The sequence below is a fragment of the Onychostruthus taczanowskii genome, unplaced genomic scaffold, assembly GCF_017590055.1.
Source record: "Onychostruthus taczanowskii isolate IOZ18803 unplaced genomic scaffold, ASM1759005v1 scaffold1, whole genome shotgun sequence".
Classification (NCBI taxonomy): domain Eukaryota; kingdom Metazoa; phylum Chordata; class Aves; order Passeriformes; family Passeridae; genus Onychostruthus; species Onychostruthus taczanowskii.
This window is the reverse complement of record NW_024496525.1, coordinates 4,237,857-4,256,055: the sequence shown is the minus strand read 5'-3', so window position 1 is coordinate 4,256,055 and position 18,199 is coordinate 4,237,857. Positions and strand designations below refer to the sequence as shown.

The 18,199-nt window shown below is 43.8% G+C and overlaps 1 protein-coding gene across 3 annotated transcripts in view; it reads right to left on the bottom strand.

Annotated features, from left to right (window-relative positions):
* MAPKBP1 (mitogen-activated protein kinase binding protein 1) overlaps nt 1-18,199 on the bottom strand; it is a 100,616-nt gene that overhangs the window by 72,292 nt on the left and 10,125 nt on the right. The gene's annotated exons all lie outside the window — the stretch shown is intronic.

Below are 18,199 nucleotides of genomic sequence, written 5' to 3'. Positions count from 1 at the left end.
TGGAAATGACACAATGTTTCGGGGAGCAGTCCCTGGCAGAGAAGGCCAGCGAGATTCAGCAATTACCCCAAAGCAAAAGGCTGCAGTGGGATTACACTACACAAAATCTGGTTTGTGGCGTGAAAGGACTCAACCTCTGAGCACAAAGCAGTTCTCAGCCCTAGGGTTATTTTGACCGACACAAAATTATTCTCTTTCCTTTACATTTGCACAGCTTCATTTTATTTATTATATATTTGATGCAAACATTCCTCCTCAGCATTGCTGTCTGTGCCAAACTCAAGGATTTTACTGGGTCACAGTCTTCTGTTTTTAATTATCATCATCTAAGTCATATTTGGTTAAGGCCTTAGGGGCATGGACACAGCATCAGAAGTTACTATTGTAATAATTACTACTGACTTTAATAGCTGCCCTGAAGACGAACATCTTGCATTTATACCGAGGTGGAGCACAAAAGGCAGGGGCGGGGCAGGTTTCCCACGCCACCCTGACCACACACCTTACCAGACCTGAGGAGTGTGGCTGCAGGGTGAGGCACAAGGTCTCAATGAGCTCAAGGCTCAGGTTACTAGGTAAGGGGCCAGAAATAACCCCACACAGAGAACCACCTTGACTGAGCAGGTAAAACAGGGCTGAGGTGCCACCACTTAACAGGAGCCATCCATGCTTTCAGTTAGTCCAAATTTTACCTGCCTTCAAACAGTGACATGGAAAGTGGAAGATTTCATTTTCCCGTCTCTGGAACAACTTGGTCATTCTTCCCCTCTTATTAATAATATACCCCAGGTATTTTAAGACATTATGAGAAACCACCAAGTTCTCCCCTTCCTTTGCAAACTGACAGTCTCTGTTTGGCTTTTACAGAACTCCACAGGATTTTTTTAAGAAAGAACATGCAAATAAAAATGCAGTTACAAATACATTGATAAAGAAAGGAACTAGTTTTGTTTCAACTTAATATGGAAACAAGGCTGGGGAGAGGAGTGGGAAAGGCCAGGAGGATATCTACTCTTCTAGACTTGTTAACAATACTTCAAAACAAATTGTTTTAAAGCAGTTCAAAAACATGCAGAAAGAACTCACTGCTTCTGCTGCTAAAATTCTGGCTAATATCAGCAGTTCCCAAACTAGAATAGGTTTGAATTCCTACAGAAAATGCATTCTTGACAGGAAAGGAGGAAGTAGAAGAGACATGTGCCATTCAAGTAGTTCCATCTAGATAAGGCACCAATTACTTGATGCTGTCAGCAAACATCAATTTAGCAATGCTGTGATTACACTGCTCTGTGCTGGCTTTAGCTCAGTCTGGCTGTAATTGCCACTATCCTAAAAGGCACTGCTTGACTTTGGCTATGCAAATATTCTGCAACCTACCTTCAGCAACAGGTGTATTTTTGCTCTGCAAGGACATTTACTGAGCCTCTCAGTGTGCAGTCTTACATCACAGCTGAGCTGATCTTACAGCAGCGTGTCTTGGAGGGGACAGTTCCTCCCTCATCCTACACATCCCACTTAATTTCCCTAACTCCAGAAAGCCCTGGCATGGCAATTACATGTCCAGAAGGCCAGACCAGCAGAAAATCATGCTCTAGTTGTAATTTTCTGTTTGTTTTCTGTTTGCCAGTCTGGGAAAAACCACAGGAAGACCAAATTCAGGGGAAAAAAAACCAAAACAAATGTACCCTTTTCCCTGGCAACTGGATCAATCTAGCTGCACATCCAAACCCCAATCTGACCCCTCAAAGTCTTCAAGAAGAAGAGAAACCAAACAGGAGCACTACCTGATTTGTCTTAACACCCTCGCCTCACCAATATCAAAATGCCACCCTTATTCCAGCCTCCTTGCTCACTTTAAAGTCAGTGGAGGTCCTCTGCTGCTTTGCCAAGAGACTTTTTGTAGCAATGCTAGGATATGGAAAGTCTACCTTTCTCCTATGGTCAGCACACAGCTTGACATAAAAAGAGTAGCTCAATCTTCCAGTCTAATTATTTTACTGCCAGTATCTTCTGGCCTCCAACAGACCATCTGTTCCTTTAGAAAAAGGCAACTGTCAAGGCCATACCTCTGATATTAACAGAAAAAGTGCTACAGAAACAGATAACTCTCTAGACTAAAGATTCATAACTAACTTTCTAAAAAAGGCTTCCCCACTTTTGCTCCCAGTTGTAACTTCTAGTGTAAAGAACTTGAAAGGCAATCCCACAAAGACTACCCCACAGCAGCACCTCCACTTGATAATACCTGAGTATAAAAATAAACTTGCATCAAAAAGGATGCATATAAATTTAAAATGTAACCAAATGCGATCTTATGAGACTTGTGAGCTCCACTTCTATCAACCTACCCAAAATATACCACCATTTTTTCTCCATGAACAGCTTCCAGACTAGGTGACCTAGGGGCAAGAGACAGTCACTTTGTCACAAAACTTGAGAATGAAAAACATTTCAGAGAGAAAAAACAATAGATAACAACACCTATCCTATGTTGGGTTCTTCTCAAGACTGGATTCTTCTCAATTTGCCAGCTAAAACAAATTAATTCTTAATATGTTTAATTAGGGCATAAACAATCAACTTTAACTTCCTAATCTGGAATTAAGATTTGTCAGCAAAGGGCAGATCAGTCAATACAGGTCTGCATTATCCCACCTTTGAAGTTACCACTTCCTCCTGTGGTAAGGGCAGTCTCCCAGTCCTACACAGCCATAAACACTGCCATTCATACGAGTCTCCCAAATAGCACTTCAGCACATCCCAGTCTGAAATACATTATTTTGCACACCTTCTCAAGTCTGATCTGAGCTAACCACAGGACCTGGAGAGTTTCCCTGCAGATCTGAGACACTGTTCAACCCCAATAGCTCCTGTGCTTGCCCAGTTTGAATCCTACAGTTGTCAGACATGTCACTGCTTGCTCAGGCCTTCACACACAACTAATGGGCCACCTCAACCCCCCCATCTAAACCTGGAAACAACTGCATGATTAAACCTGTCATTTGTACCTAAATTAGAGGCAGGAGAGGAGGCTGACAAGCTGCATTTGTTACTTCATCTTGAAGCTTTCTATTAATAGTATTTGGCACTTTCAGTCAAGGTTCCCTACGCGACTTACGAGAGTTGTTGAATTGATCCACACACAAAATATTTCAGCAGCTCATCTTGCACTGCCACTTTGCTATCTGAAACCATCCCATCTCCTTTCCTTTAAGGTCAACTTTTACCCAAATTCCAATGCTCAATATACACTCTTAGGCACCAAAACCTGTGCAGCTAACACCTGTCTTGCAAAATCTGATATTCGGCCATTTTACAGACTTAAATCTAAATTTGGTGACTTGGAACTGCACAAATGTATGTAAAAAAATTTTTGTGCCTAAGCAGATCCCTTACCCTGTTCCTTCCACATCAAATCCCAGCACCGTCAGATAGGTAGGACCAAACCAGCATAGTCCTGAATTGCAGGACTCAAGGTATGAACAGGTATTCACAGCAGCTGGGCCTTCCCAGAAAGAAGGGTCTCACTGCAGCCCAATCCCACCTGGAAGTCAAAGGGCATATCTGATAGCAGCCCTTGCTTCCATCAGGCACAGTTCCACACAGTGCACAGAGCAAGCCCATGCTTGGGGGAAGAAGCCATGCCATCTCTGCCATCCTATTGAGGTGCAGATAATCCTTTCAGAAAGACTGATCTGAACAGCCCAGCCAGCCACATCTGGCTTTTCAGAAAACTCGATGTCTGACCAGCTGCACCCAGGTTGCAGATTGAGTTTCGTACTTGCGTGAGCTCTTTATGTTGTTTTGAGAAAGTTATCACAAACAATTTCTTCCACATGCTGTAAGGACAACACAGAAATCCTTGAAGGATCAGCCCAACTTAACCCCCACCCACAAACACTTTCCTCTTTCCCATCATTTGCATTCCTTTGGGACCATCTACACTTGCAAAGCCACACGGGAGTACAGGAGCACTGTGGCCTGCACATCCAGCCAGGACTCTGTTAGGAAGCAGTAGTAAACACACCCAGCACAGCACTAATTTCCACCAGAACTGGTGCCAAAAGGGACAATCTCACCACACTGACAGTGCTGCCTGACCTGTCACAGGCACTCTGCCTACAGCTGCACTGTTTCACTACTGAACCCCTGGGTGGGAGCTCCTGTATCTGCGCCTGTTTGCACACCAGCAGATTTCTGAGGTCTGCCTTCATCTTAAAAGAAAGAGAGAAAGAGACATTTTCAAGAGAAAGCCATCTTTAGGCTTTAGGCCACCAGGCATCCCCCAAAGAATTTTGACTGTAGGCTGAATAGCCTGCTGCCACTCACACCACCATTCTCCCCAGGCCAGCAAAAGACTAAGTAGGAATTCAACAATACTTCAGCTAATCATCCCCACACTCACATGCTAAAGAAATTAGTGTTTTCTGACTTGATTATCTCACCTCCTGCCTTCTTATGCTATCTTCATTCTCTTTCAGGCCCAAAAATCTCATCGTTCACTACAAGCACAATTTATTTAAGCACAAAAATAAAAAAACCCAAAGCATTTGAAAGGATCTGTGCTACTCTCCAGTGCTCAAAATGACAATCAAGTGGAGAAAACCGATGTTACTGTACAAGGCTGCCCACACACTCCAGTATCTACAGCATTAAGCAGGAGGCTACAGCCCAAGAAAACCATGTCCAGCAAGCAGATATGTCTGTTCCAGACTTCACGAGATCAGCCACCTTGGATCAGAGACCAATATCTAGCCCTGGTTTCTCCTTTCATTTGCAGCCAAAAGCAAAGCAGGAAAGTCCGAAAGAATGGTAAAAACAAATGTATGGATAAAGGTTAAGATCAAGGAAAACAAATTTGAGTCTTTCTAACCTCCTGCCACTCTTCCAATCTTCAAAATAGATATTCTCCATTTTTAACTTATTTCAGTAGAATTCTCAATCATGAGCTTATCCACTCTGTCTAGAAAAGCTTAGCATTCACCACATCTTTTGGTAAGGAACTCCACCAGCCTGGTATACTGCAACATGACCATCTTTCTTTATTTGTTTTAAACCTCACTTCTAATAGTTTTATTTGACATACCTCAATCTTTGTATGGGAAGAGACAGTGAACAGTCAGTCTCCATCCACCACCTGTAGGTTGTTCATGATTTTGTAAGGAGCTACACTATCACCTCAAGTCATCTCTGTTCCAAGTACAAGAGTCTTCTCAAAGTCACTTTATGGCTCTCCTGAAAGCCATTTCATATCCTTTATCAGCTCTTCTGTGAAGCCCCTTCCATGTCACCTACATTCTTCCTGAGATGAAGGGGAAACACCAAGACCACATGCAGTTTTCCAGGCATGGCCACGGCAAGTGTTTACAGAGCACAATAATACAGTCTGTTTTGTTTTCCATTTTTCCCCATTAATACCTTACTCTCAATCTGCCTTTCTGACATCTAAGATCATTTACAGAGAGCAACAAAGAGGTAACGCTGCTCAACAAAGTCACAGATAAGACCTGCTGCTGCTTTGCATTTGGAAACTTATCCCCCATTCTGTCCTGTCTGCTGCCCTATGAAACGGGAAATGCTATTCTTGAATTAATAGTTTGATTTCAATGTGTGCTTTCTCCCCAAGCTGGTGTGAGCATTTATGATCAAGAGCACCCTCAGAGAGAGTTCTTGCAGTGCAGCTATTCTAATCCAGTCCAGAATAGCTACTTCAGTAAATGTCCACAAGCAGACAAGTTCTACTTTAAAAGCCTTCCCATGGGCCTGTGTATAACACAGTTAACATTCTAACCCATTTAATTAAGTGCGGCATCGAGTCAGCATGACAAGACGACATCCATCAGAGCTCATCTACCATCCACTGCACAATGTGCCTGGCCCTCATCCCTCTCTCCTGCTTGAAAGTAGGCATATTAACAATGCATGTGCAAAGGCACGTGCTCCTGAAGATACATGACCCATGAGGGTTACCTGGAAAAGCCTTCCCTAGCACATCAAGTAATCAGTTGTAACTAAGTAACAATCTCGCAGGGGGGAGGGAAGGGAGGGGAGTGGCAACATAATCACCTGTTCTTTAGCCTTTAAAAAAACAAAAAAAAAAAAAAGCCTTTACTGATCGATTTGAGACCCCAATGCTCCTTGGTCCAATACACTGACACAGGGAGCTCCGACATCAGGCCTGAGTTTCACAACAGCACCATGGTTTGTGCATCTGTCTCTCTACACTCTGCTCCCAGAGTTTTCAGCACCTCTGCATGCACTCCAATGTGTTTTCCATGCTGCTACACAGCAAAGTTGTATCAATGCACTCTGGCACCCAATACGTGAAAATGCTGAAAATGTAGCTGTACATTGTCAGCGTCAGCATTTAAGAAATAGCTGTCTATCTTACATAAGTGAAATTCGATACAGAGCGCCAAATCTCACAGCTGGCCCTGCTTGTACATCTCTGCTGCTGCCCCCGAGCCCCACCACAAAAAAGCACGTCCAGCCTCCAGGGAGCAGTGCACACGTTGTAGGCACTAATCCATCGTCTGAACACACTGTCTGATGTCCTGTTACTGCTGCAGAAAAACAAAGGCTTGAAGTTTTACATTTAGTTCTGCTGAGCTTCGTTTGGCACATAAAACACAGAGCACTAATTACAGCATACTGTTCTACTTAAGGGGCTGTCAGCATTTCCACTGCAAAGCCTTCATTTCAGGGCTTTATAACACAGCTGTGAAATATTCATTTTGCACTTCAGCTTAACATGCAAAGGTCTGGCTTTGGACCAGGTTCCCCTGCAGTCAGTCTGTCCAACGTGGGTACTTCAGGAAGGGCTGAAGATGGGTGGATGGAATTAACTGCAGGAGGTGTTTGACTTTCAAAAGCACACAAACAACAAAACCACTCAGCTCCATAGTTGATTTCTGCCCCTCACCTACCCAATGTGCCCCCCTGCTTTTGTATATGCATACAGAATATGCACTTCTAAATTTCTTTTACTTATATGTATTTTATATTTTTAAAGAGGTTTTTCTATCCTCTCCCTCTTCTCCAGCCAGTCTTTCTTCCTTCAGCAACCAGTGCTAGGAAAGAGTAATGTCTTGACAAGCCCTGAGACTGAAAATATTCCACCTGCAAAAGGCAACAGTAGCAAGCCAAGCTGCAACACACGACCCATTCAGGAGGTCTCTGGCTGACAGAGGCACCTCCATTTCTCTTGCTGTAAGCCTCCTAAGCCTTGCCACAGCCACCATTGCACACCCACACGAACTGCCCAACTGACCCTCCAGGAACTACTGCAAGACCATGAAATTGGTTTCATGCAATCCACTACACAGATATGTTCTGATATTTAAGGTGTTTCCAGCCAATGCCCAGTTTAAAGCACTATCCATGGGAAAAAGAATTGATAGCTATGAGCAAGCCCTCACAATTTACCAATTTAAAAAAATAAAGTGAAAGAGAAAAAAAAAACACAAAGCAAAACAAAACAGAAAAACACCTGACCAGATCATCATAGTATGACACAAGCAGTTGCCAATTTGATTTCAAGATAACCACTTTAAGATCATCAAGGAACAATCTCCCACAACACAAGTTACAAATGGCACTCCTTGGCATGAGAGTGGCAAGAGTAGAAACTAACTTGCTGAAAGGTTTTGAATCACTGAGTTACAGGGAGCATTACATTACATTTGTAAACCTGCATAAAAGCGGTGGTGGGATGGGGGGCATTCCAATGGAAGTGCTGAGCCTCAGCTCTAATGGCTCTGCCAGGCGCGTTGCACAGGGGTTGCAACAGGGGTGTGCACACATTTATTAAAAATTATCCAGACATTTGGACAAACTGAACAAATCAGGGATGAAGGTGGGAGAAATGGAACACAAGCAACCCAGGGTCCCCACAGGCTGTCTTTCCACAATGTGCGTGCATTTGTCCATCTCTCCAGAGAGCCTCTCTTGCCTGCTCTCCCCTCCTGGCCTCCTCACCGTGCTGGCCGCCTTCAGTCCAATTCCAGCTGTCAGGGCTGCATTCCTGACCCATCAGCCCCAGCTGTCAGGGGCTACGTGCTGAATCTGCACTTTGCCTTCTTCTTCATGCACCTGAAGAAAGGCAGTCCCGGGCAGGCCATAAATACCATTGCACAGCCCCGGGGAGTGGGTGGGAGGCTATTAAAAGCACTTCCACAAGCAACCTTAGTGAGGGAACTTAGAACTGACAGTAGAACACACCTGCAAGTGTTCCTGCAGCCTGCAAACAGGACATGAAGAGGATTAATTTCCTACCAGCTTCTGCAGCACAACCTAGCCATCATTCAATAATCTTCATTTCTTCATTTAACAACAGATTGGACCACCAATTTTCTCTTCCCCACCCCCACACTAAGTTCCATTTCTTCCTAATTACTGCAGGGCTAAGGAGAGGTCCATGTAACCTTACCAACTCCAGCTAAAGGCATGACAAGCAGCATTTTCTCCTCCTTCTACCATTCAGTCATCATTCTCACTGTAAAATCAACACCAACTAAGACTTTGAGGTTTCACAAAACTTTCAGAAAATCTGAGCTTCAGAGATACAAGTGTGGTGAAGAGACAGGGGAAAAAGTGTGTGTAAATTATCCAACATTGTCAGTGTTGTCATGATGCTATTTTGACTTTCACGTGGGAAATTATTTTTTGCTGACACAAACAAAATTTGTGAAGACTGTGTGATGAATGCATTAAATGAATGTAAAAAGAAAAAGTGACATCAAACAGGCTACAGGTATTCCTGGTATATAAAGAGTAAATCCTGACTTGTTCCAGACTAAGCATCTGCACACAGAGTCAATCGGACCAGCTCCACAGGCAGTTAAACCCCATGGAACACAACAGAGACACCTCTGTGTGGGCAGGCTTCAAAGAAACCCTTCCTTGAGCTCTTGGGACCTGGAATTCTGCAGGATCACTCCTTCACAAGAACCAGATTTTTTCACTTTGCAAATGTGCATTACTTTTTTGCAAGGAAAGAGAGCAGACAAGATACCAGACTTTACATAGGGTATGCTTTTGCCCTCCTACATATGCAATTTGTCCAGTGATTGGTGTTTTTTTGTAGTAGAAGATGAAGCCAATTCACCTTCCCCTGCATCAAGAATTGCCTATTCAAGTTTTAGGTACAAATGCAAACTTGCAACACTGGAGATCAGTGGAAGCAACTTCTGACTTTCTGGCAGTCTTACGTACTGGTCTCCTCCAAACCCATGCACAGGGGCCTGAATATAGGCAAAGAAAGTGCTTCAGTGAGAAGAAATAGCAAAAAAAAAAAAAAAAAAATCCCTTGGGCAGAGTTTCAGTTACTCATATAAGGGTTTGAAATCAAGCAGGAACAAATGGTTCTCTCAGCATAAGGGTCACTTTTCATCATCATTAATCATCACTTCCCAGATAGGAAAGGCTCCTTCCCCTTTGTTTTGCCCAGGCTTTAACACTCACAAAAAGCAAGAGACAAGAAAAAGAGCCAAATAGGAATGTGGGCATAGGCTGGCAAGGTTGCTCCCTCTGTGGCTCTGCTGAAACCCCTCCTCTTGGTCCCAGCCCTGAGCTCAGTCTGCTCCTAAATGCAAACAGGCAACGGTTAAAAGTCCACAGCTTCTGAGGCATACGCTCCAAGGAAACCGTGGCAGCACCACATAATTCTTGACTCAAACACAGTCAAACACAGGGGCCATAACACAGCACTGCTAACACTGATACCGTCATGGCAAGGAGCTCCCTCCTAAATCACCTTCTGCTGAACTCTATAAACAACACATACATTCAAGCTAAACTTGGACACAGGGAAGAAAGAGAGGGAGTAGAAAGCCTTCCCCAGTCAACCCTGCTGAGGGGAGCCACAGAAGGAAAGCCACATCTCAGCACTTCAAGAAAAGCATCATGTTACAATCTCCTTCCCCTCAATTTCTTCTCTGAGGCTTATTTTTGGTATAAACGGATCTGTGAACTGTTTGACAAGGCTGAGGGGGAACTTAGTGGTTCATCTTGAGTCCAAGAGTAGAAACACACAGAGCTATGCAGGATGAAGAAAAACCTTTTGATCAGCCTGCCTGAGGCAACACACATAATTCGTTTGTGATTTCTTTATTCACCCATGACCCCATGCCAAATCAATTAATTTTCATCCTTCACCAGTGATTTACACAGCCATTCTGCCCTGAAAGTCTTTGCCATTTGTCATCCCTACCTTACCCACCCCACATCGTCATGAAAGCAACTATGCCTTCTAGAGAAAAGCATAGCTTAGGAAGTCTTAAAGAGACTGTAAGTAGTGTCTTAAAGAGACTATGTAAAAGCCCCACATTTTCATGCCCAGATTCCTTATACAGAGCAGGTATTTCAGAGCTCCCCTCTCCTGTCACCTGAAGGATCATGCCTGTAACACCTGAACTGCTCCAGGACAAGACACCTTCTCCTCCCATGCATGCATCTCCCTAAGATTTCAGTGATGTTATGGGGGAAAGCACATACTTGCATCCTCAGGGAATGAGAAAATGGTTTTGTTATAAGCTGATTTAAATTATGTTAAAAAATTACATAACAGCAATTTAAAACATGCTAAAATGAGAATAAATACAACAGGAAGGATGGAGTAAGAGCAAAGCATTTAACACACAGACAACATCCCTATGGAAGGAGGCAGGAGGTAAAGAGATTAGTATTCCATCTCTCCCTAAACATTGTCTGAACTATTTATTATTCGTTTCACAGTACTTGCAAGAAGTCCCAACAAACACAAAGGCCTCCTGTACTTACAGCAGGCAGCAACACGTATTCTCACACAGCTGACAATCCACAACCAAGTGTAAGAGGACTAGGTGGCAATACCACACAAACACTGAGGTTAAATGTCTTGAACATGCAACAAATTAGCAACAGAACTGGGAATAAACTTACTCCCTCACAAGTTTCAGCAGCTATCTACTGCATAGATCATGCTGCCCCGCTGCTGTACCTCTCTCCTGCTTGAGGCCAAGGATAGCATTTTTAAAGAATGCTTAAAAATTAATTAAAAAAGTGTAAGAGATTTCTCTCTTTTGCCCAAGCCAACCAGAATGTACAGAAGGAGACATTCAAGCTTCCTGCCTGTCCCTTGCCAACACTCACTGCCTAGCACTAGGCAATCCCTTCTTGCACTCTTCCCTGCCCTCTGCCCCAAAGAATAAGCTTCTTAAAGAATAGACTTTATCAGCATCTTGCCCTTTCTGGATCCTGGAATTACGAAGCTCTTCACATCTGTCCATCAACATGCATATTGAGCACCCAAGAGATTTGTCCTGTTAGTCAGAAAGGAGACCACATCCCCCAGGGGAATTGATACATAGGAACATGGGCCAAAGATTGAGAAAGCAAACTGACGAGAACAGCACAAGCACTGACTTCCATCATCTCCTCAACAACCCTGCTGCCACTTCCCCTCCTGTTCCAGTACAGGGGAAAGCCCTCCACCTGTACCACACAGTGTCCCTGTCATGTGCCCCTGCTGCTCAGCCACCAGCAGAGACAACTCCAGCAAACCCATATGTGATGACTCAGGTACATACCATTGAGCCATCTTTCTGCTGCAAAGATGCAAAATGGTACTCCAGGAGAAGCAATCATCATCCAACAGTCACAGCAGATGCAGAATTCAGTTTAGTCTTTTCCAAATAATTAAAATTTCTTACAAGCTTTATGACATAGACCCAGCATCCCAAAGACCTGAATGCTCTTCCTCTAAGTCAGCAGCAAGAAACACCATCAATTCTCACACTTCTGCACACACACACACAGCGGAAACCACCACTAGACAATAAACCACTGAGAGACAAAAGGTTATAAAGATAACTACAAAGCAATCATAAACAAACTCATTAAGTCATTCATTCAACTTGCTTTCATTCTTCACTTACTCTGCCCTTAAATCACTTCTTTCTGTGATTTTTCCCAAGCACCTTTTCAGTTTATTTTCCTGAAGGAAACAAAGTCTGTAAACAAGGGGTACAGTTGTCCAAGACAAGATAACATATTTGAGTAGCTGTTAAAGTGACTTAACAGAAAAAAAAAAAAAAAAAACAAAAACAGTCTCTTAAAACCCTAAAAGAGGGAGTATCTCTGGAAAAGAAGTCTCCTCTAACTTGCATTTAGGTTCAGGAGCATGGGTAACTGGTAGAATTACCAAATGCGAAAACTGAGGAAGTAAAACCACACTCAGAGGAAACAATTTTTATCCACATACTTTAAAAACCCTTGGTTTTGTTACCATGTGGTTTCTGTCACATTTCAAGAAAACAAACCTTTGTAATAACCACCATTTCTTTACTGCTCTTGTTTAGAAATTCAGAAAGCCCTAGATCCAGGGCACAACCTACTCTTGTTGCTTTAACACTTCACAAAGCACTGCTGCTTTTACATTCTTAGTTTTTAGCAAAAATTGCTGTTGTAAAAAGCAGAATGCAAAAGTAGAGATTATGGAACTCTAGTCTTCAGCAAAGAGGCAACCCTCCTAATTTCCTGATAAATAGCTTTAGACACATTCACCTACTTAGAAGCATTTAGCAGAATCTGTCTGGATCAGAAAAAACTTTGAGTGACACATATAGTTCAGATATACCTGAACTAAGTACATTTCTGCAGTTTAAACAAGGGAGATAATAACCAGGCAAACACTTGAAGAGCAAAGCAACACAAGAGAGAACATCCCTGTTGACTGACATTTGTGCTGAACCACCACGCTAACCCTGGTCAAACTGTATTTTTCTCCAGTAAAAAGAGAGCTGTAAAGCTTCCATGCAGCTTGTGTCCACTCCCTGCTGTGGTGCACTGACAGAGAGGCAACTGCTGGATACAAGTTTTGCTGTCACCCCTGCACCAGAACTGGCTCCTGCATGAAGCCAGGCTGCAATTCCCATCACCAACCAGACAAGAGGTGTTGGATGAAACAGAGCTGATGGCCTGTCAGAACTGAATGAACGCAGCTGATGATTTGGACTCTTAAACAAAAATGCAGAAAGAAATTACTGTAGAATTGTTTGTGGAGCACTGAAACCCAAAAACGTTCCCACTTGTACACAGTCTTGTCTCTCTTCTTCGAATTGCATCAGCCTGTTTAAGGAAAGACAATACCTCCACCTGCAAATGTGTCTGCAGGTTGATACCTGCAACAGAGCTCTTAGGAGAAAATACTGTGTTATTGTCTCTGTTTAAAAATTAGCCAAAGACAAAAGAAGTACTTAAAGATTGAATTAACACCATCCACAAGCAAAGACTAAAACTGGCTGCTTAGTGCTTATCAGTACTTTCTGCTATTTCTACAGAGCTCATTTCCTACACTTCCTTTAGGTGAGATACAAATCTATTAGTGACAGACAGGACCACAGAAATTGGCACAATCTGCCATAGCAGCCAAGTTGACTGAGCAAATACGTGCACTAAACAATCTTGACAAAGAACCAGAAAGCTACTTTTAAATTGCAAGAGTTATGTTCACAAGCACTGCCTGGGAGAAGTCCTATGCATACTCCCCATGGTTCAAAAGATGAAAGCAGCATTCCAATGCACCTGTGAAATCACAGATGAAGCCATTCCAAAATACTTCTTCTTACCATGCGTGACATCATGATGATCAAGGCAGTTCCACAAGTACCCACACTACCTGTCTAACAGTTTGAGGAGGAAAAAGTCTGACAGTTCAAGCAAACTCGGCAACAGTTCTGGAGTCAGAAAAAACTAAGATTGTCACAGACCAAACTCTGTGGTGTTGGGCCACCAAGTTGCTGCAAACTGAATCCTATGGGATTTCTAACAGGATGTTTCACCACAAGAGAAAAGAGCCAAGCAATCTTCAAGCAGGAAGCCAATGCTCCAGACCCAAGTACTTATGCTCTTCCCTGAAGGCATTCCATATGGCATTCTGTTGTTGCTTTCAGCCACCTTCCACAGCCTTTTCCACTGGAGATAGAATATCTGGAAAGTCTTCTTGAATCAGCTGTAAGGAAGGGAAGCCCTGGGTCTACCACTTTCTTCTATTTATACCAACAACATTACTCCACCAGTTCAAACATATTTTATATATAGCTCTGTGGCTTATTTCCAGGCAGAAGTAACTCAATGCTGGTGTACATATGTTTAGACCACAGCAATTGGAAACAATGTCCCATAAACTCTGTTAACTGCTGATCCACTGTAACCAGAACAGGCTCTACAACTGCAGAAACACAAACCATGATAGGAAAAAAAATTAAAAGTTATCCACCCAGAAGCTAAATAAGCCAGTTGCCACCTGCACAGCACTGACAGACCTCCACTGTAGCCCCAACAGATTTATAGCTGTAAGTTAACAGCCAGCTCTTGTCACATCAAGATACAGTGTCTGACTGCCAAGACACCACATGGAGGTGACCAGGGTGTGGGCCAGCATAAGGGCAGGCATGCAATACACAGAGCATCTGCAGTATCCACTTGCATGTGCAAACTTAAGAGTGGACAAACAGAAGATAATTAGAAGTGCACAGCTCTGTTTGCAAACCCTCTACTGAAAACACCAGCAGTGCTACTATATTTTAATGAATCTGACTTGAATCCAGTATGCATAAGCTCACACACTGAAAAGAAACAAGAATGGCAAGGAGCAGGAGCCCTGGCCCAACACCTGAAGGGTAGGTACCTCAGCACTGGTTGCAGGGGTCTCAGTGACACTTAGACACTTGCTAGAAAGCTTCGCAGGTTACTAATGACAGTGCTGAGCCTAGGCTTTGACACGACCTCAGGTGAGCCAAGCTGCAAACAGCAGCCCACATGCAGAAAAGCAAGAGGTGATAATTACCATGCCTTTCACCAGACTGTCCCTCTCACAGGCTTCAAACATAGCCCTGTCACTCTTCCCAACACACATAAAAACAACATTTATCACATTTTTCTCTGCAACAGCTAAATACTGGGAGGGTGGACAGGGGGGACAGAGGTGATTAACATGTTTTTTTAAAAAGCTTGCCTTTCTTTTGCCTGAACCCAATGGGACTGAGCTTTAAAGAGGAGGAAAGCATAATCAACACTTCACAAGTGTCTAGAAAGGCACAGCACCTTTGGTTATGGGAAGTGGAAAAGTTAATAACCACCATTTCAGGCCTCTGAAGAGACAGGCGTCTCTTCTCCTGGGGTATAAATAACCCAGCTTTATCCTGCATAAACCTGTTTGTAGCTTATGGACGGAACTGCCCTTCCTGAACATGCCAGGTCAGCATCTTGCTTAGATCAGAGGAGGCTCTGTCACTCTGTCAGAGAGCTTCTAGATGGGGAGAAAAAGGGAAACCAATTTCAGGGGTAAAATAAAAATGGAATTTCTCTGGTCAACTGCTTATTTGGAGGATGTGAAACAGGGAAAGTCTCCATTTCATGTTTCACTGGACTGGTAAGCAACACATTCAGAAAATATGGATTTTTGGACAAAGTGCAGCTGAGCTGGTCAAAACATGATGAAGACAACTGCATGATATACATATAAGGCATGAACACAGATACAGTTACGTGCATTAAATGAATCATCACACAGAGACTCTGATCTTGCAATCGGCCACAGAGACACTTATCTTTACATCCATTGGGTAAAACGAACCACTCACACTCATACTACTTCACCACACAAAATTAAGCACATGCTGAAGCACCCACAGGAATGGTGCCAGAGTTTGCATTCAGTTTTCTTTTAAACCTTTCAAGGTCATCATGACTCTAAAAAAGCTACAAAGAGTTGTGTAAGACTGTGTACATTACAGCTGCAACATAATACCACCACTTTATAAGCAGGGGAAAAGAGCAGGCTGTAAGTTACAGTACTAACAGGCACACTAAGAAAAGTAACATACACTCAACCAGAACAGAGCATGGTCTTCGTATTAAACACACATACACAGAAAAATAGAAACATGATCATACCATCATCCAACCAGGCCTCAGCATTTAAGTACACTCTATGAGGCAAAACCCTGCTTGGCAGCTCTTTACAGTACTTTCCTTTCTGGGGATCTGAGAAAAGCATCCGAATTAAATCACAGTAGAGAGTGGGAAAGCAGGACATGGGACAAAACACAGGCAGCAGACCTGGAAGCAAATTCTTCTTCCAGAGCGATGGCTGCAATGCACAGGCAGCATTCCCTCTGCTGTCCAGAGACAAGACCCTCTCCCCAGCAAAGGAAACCACCCACTTAGACATTCTATGATGGATTTTGTTTCTAAGCCCTTCTTTCTGTCCTAACTGCTTCTGCAGCTATAGAGATCACTAATGATTTATAGTTCTGCCATCTCCTCAGTATGAGAGCTCCTCAACTCAACTAATCCCAAATGCTACACAAATATGTTTCAGGCCCACAAAGCTCCTCCCCTCAATCCAGGGCAGGAATACCAGCTCATCTCTGTCTGGACAGTTATAGTACTCTTTACACAGCCTCCTCCTCTCCTGATCCAGGGCTGCCGGCTAAGGAGGGACGGGTTGCTCTTCCCAGTACAACAGGCCCTAAGTGCCAGAAAAAAATAGGAGGAGAAAGAAAGAGATTATTTTGCTTGCCAACAAACCTTTAGGCAGTAGGTGATGAGTGTTCCCAATTGTTCTAAACCTCTGGAAAATACTGACAGCAAAACTAAATGCCTTATTGCAACAAGCACTCTTCTTTTCCCAGGGGAACATCAGGTGACTGCCCACAGCAAGCATTATTTCTCAACCCCTGGTAACCTCAGAGGTAACCAGGTTCCCTGTAAAACACTTGTCTTTCACCAAAGAGGCAGATTTTTCCAAACTAATGAGACAATTCAGTTTCCCTGGCAGATATGCAAAGCCAGAAGCTACCCAGTGCACTATATCCCCTGCCATGAAGGGCAATGTTACTACACACAGCAACCTGGTGGCCTTTCCCCGCCTTGCTGGTCAGCCAGGAACTTTGGTCACCAGAGTTCCACCATGAAGGTCCAGGCACTGTCTGGAACAACACAGACTCCAAGCATATTATAGAGGGTTATTGTATTATAGACTGGGAGCTTGGCTGTCTCCTTTTCCCAAGCTTATGTTTAAACTAAGCTTTGCAGGCTTACCAAGGGCCACAGGGCCCAGGCAGTGCAGGGCCCTCTCCAGGCACCAGATACCCACAGAGCCATAGGCAGGGTCACAGTGCCCCTTCCCAAGCACACCACAGCATGTCCACAGGCATGGGAGGCTGCAGCACCTGGAAGAAGCCAGGGCAGAAGCTGTGAAGTTGCTGGTAGGCAGGCAGACCAGGCCATGCAATTGTGGCCTGGGTGCTGTGCAGCCCACTGGCTCTCACCCCAGCTCCAGCAGGCCATGCAGAAATTCATTAGTCAGCCCCCCAGCCATTTTATTAGCAGCCGTGTTTACACACTGACACTCCTGGGCAGAGATGTTAATTCCAAGGGCCTGGAGCAGCTTCGACACGCAGCAGAGATAGTCCAGGCACTGCACCTTCTCCCCCAGCACAACACTCATTTTTCCACCGATGGCTCCATTAGTAAACTATTTTTTGCAGGTCTCATGCATAAAAAAGCTTATTTGCAGCCTGCTACACAAAATGGGCCAAGAACTTCACAAAGCAAGTGTCCATAAGCCACTCACCACAACGGTGATGCAGGAACCACAACTTGTTTTTTTCAGGAGTTACAGCCAAAGCAAGCAGTGGCAAGGAAGCTGAAGAAAGCTGCCTGTCACCCTCATCCTCCCCCAGCACCAGTTATTCACGCTGCTGATTGTGTGTTAATACATCTCCACAGCCTAGCTCGGGAAGCCTGCAGAGTCAGGCAGCATGAACCACGGATTATCAGGCAGGAAGATTATCCTCCCAGTGCAGAGGACAGTAGAATTCCAATTCCAGCCTCAAAAGCTGCTCAGGCTTCTAGAAACAGCTATGTTCATTGAGGCCTACCACAAACTCAGAAATAATTTTTCATGCATTTCATTAAGAACACTTTGTCATCTTGTATCCATTCCACTCAACCACCACTCCCACAGCAGTTTGGGGCACACACTGTGCAACACTGTCCTCCCAGCCCTCGTAGTTTGGAAAGGTACACAGAACCATATCTAAAGTCTATCTGGCCATGATTCAGTCTAAGAAAACTAGATGAGTTGGGACAAGATGGGCTTAAGCAAAAAAAGCAGATCCTAAATTTTACAGTCAGCAATGCTTTTGGACCC